This window comes from Monopterus albus, unplaced genomic scaffold, assembly GCF_001952655.1.
Source record: "Monopterus albus unplaced genomic scaffold, M_albus_1.0 scaffold173.1, whole genome shotgun sequence".
NCBI classification, from domain to species: domain Eukaryota; kingdom Metazoa; phylum Chordata; class Actinopteri; order Synbranchiformes; family Synbranchidae; genus Monopterus; species Monopterus albus.
Genome location: NW_018128053.1, coordinates 461,162 through 463,584, shown reverse-complemented (window position 1 = coordinate 463,584; position 2,423 = coordinate 461,162). Strand labels below are relative to the sequence as shown.

The window sequence follows — 2,423 nt, the reverse complement described above, 5'->3', positions numbered from 1 at the left end:
CTGCAATATAACAAAGAGTGAAAAATTTAAGGGGGTCTGAATACCTTCCGTACCCACTGTAAGTGTTTGCATTTTGTCCAGTAACACACGAATAACATGGATGGTTCATAGCCATATTTCTTAGTGTCCACTGCAGACCCTTGCAAAAGACAAGTGATGGAACGAATCTCAGATCATCCAGACTGACAAACTAGAGTGTAATCATTGCAGGACCATGGAAACAGATGAAACACTCGGCAGCAGGAAGAGACTATACATTTAACAAAGTAAGTGATGCAGTGATGCTGCTATGTAAACAGACTTTTACCTGTGAACCTGTGAGTGATCAGCTGCAGGCAGACATGGCTCAAGTAGGACACATGCTGGCCAAACTTTAGCATATGCTGACCAGTTGCAAGCCCCACACACAGCTGATGTGTTCATTGGTGCTGGGTGTCTGTAAATCAACATGAATCAGAAGGAGTTCATTACATTTGGATTAATTTTAATAGTTAAGTGGAGAACGTGCATTATCTTACCATACATTAGTGTCATGTTTTAGCCTTGTTATGCTTATCTTTTAAATAAAATGCTAAATTTTATGCTGTCAGTTTTCCCTGTGTATTGAACACCTTTTTCAAAATATTGCATCGAAGTTAGAAATTCCAGTATCGTAGCACCACTAATCCTAATATAACATTTTAAAAGAGATCTAAGTGATGTGGTATTGCTAAACTAAATTTTCAGTAGACAATGTTCAAAATGTTGTTTGTTCAAGAACTTGTCAAGTCTATGAACTTGCATTTATTTAGAAAGCAGACCTGCAATCAGTGCCTCTGATCCCTAAAATATCTGTACTGGCCTCACAAATCCATATCTGTCAAACCTGAATGAACCCATACAAATCCATATGACTGGGTACATTGTGGGGACATTATGTAAAAAAGTTGACAATTCCATGGTTGGTCTCCACAGCTTGTAGTACACTGAGTAGTTGCAACCCTGAGTCACCTGCATATGCACCTTGCCAGGAATATGCAAGTATGAGGGAGAGTCCAGCCAAGCGTGTCGCAGAGTCAGGGTGAATGCCATCCACCCACACATGAACTCATTAATAAAGTGGCTTCCACTTTGTCTCACATTCCATCAAAATGCAAAGTAATGATTCGGACATACCCTTGAGGGTGCACTCTATATTCCACTTAATTATTGTCTTGGAGTTTAGTGTCCTCTCTCTTTCCTACTTCTTTTCTCTCGTTCTCTCTCTTACCCTCCCCCACTCTCTACAGTGCATACTCACCTTTACCTACTTTCTCAGTTTCCCCATGCTCTCTATTTAGCAGAGAGAACAGATATTGTAATGGGTGGACACAGGACTTTTTCCTGACAAGACTAAGATGAAAGTATACAGCGAATGGTTGCAGTTGTTCCTCTGATGTGATACTAATCACTGATTAATCCTGTAATCCCTCACTAAAAGCTGACATGGCTTGGCAAGGCGAAGGTCTCACATTATGCAAGGCATTTTTTTTCCCTATAACAAAGAAACCCAGGTTGCAACTAGGTGAGAAACATCTATGTCCTATCATGATTTTTGTCATTATAAATTTTTGTATTTCTCTCTTCCTCATCACTCTGCCCATCCTGTTTCATGACTCTACATTTAAATTTACTTTTAGGCACACTGGTGCTTCTAAATGAAAAGAATGCAGGGTCACAGACCAACATTTGTTGGCAGAGTGATTTCTAAAAATAACAATGCCTTTCTTTTTAAAAACAGTACACATTTAACATTCAAACATCCTTTACATAATGCACACAGATAGGTGTCCCAATAGAGAGTATTGCTTTATTCTTATACATCATATACATATATGGTGAAGGCGAGGTACACCCTGGACAGGTCGCCAATCCATCTCAGTATATATATATGCACAAGTCAACATCAAGTGCGGTATCTACCAAGGAGATGCACTGTCCCCATTGCTGTTCTGCATAGGGCTGAACCCCCCAGATCATAACCAAGAGTGGTTACAGATACCGACTACAGAATGGAGCAACCATCAGCCACCTCCTCTACATGGATGACATCAAGCTGTATGCCAGGAGTGAACGAGACATCGACTCACTGATCCACACCACTAGGATCTACAGCCAGGACATTGGAATGTCATTCGGACTGGATAAGTGTGGTCGAATGGTAACAAGGAGAGGAAAGGTAACCAGAAGGCAACACAGCAGATGTTAAGGACAGCTACAAGTACCCTGGGATCCCGCTGCCAAATGGGAACCATGAAGAGCCCACAAGGAAAGCAGCAACCACCAAGTACCTGCAGAAATTAAGGCAAGTCCTGAGAAGTCAGCTGAATGGAAAAAACAAAGTCCGGGCGATTAACACCCTATGCCCTGCCGGTGAACAGGTACCCCGCTGGCATAATAAGCTG

General features: G+C 41.5%; 1 protein-coding gene across 8 annotated transcripts in view; it reads right to left on the bottom strand.

Moving 5' to 3' along the window:
* The window catches only part of nrxn2b (neurexin 2b), a 711,574-nt gene that overhangs the window by 644,881 nt on the left and 64,270 nt on the right, over positions 1-2,423 (bottom strand). The window contains exon 2 of one of the 8 annotated variants that reach the window (XM_020616301.1): positions 308-436. The exons of the other annotated variants lie outside the window; for them this stretch is intronic. The gene's annotated coding sequence lies outside the window, so the exon portion shown is untranslated. The remainder of the gene's footprint in view (positions 1-307; positions 437-2,423) is intronic. 8 annotated transcript variants of the gene reach the window in all.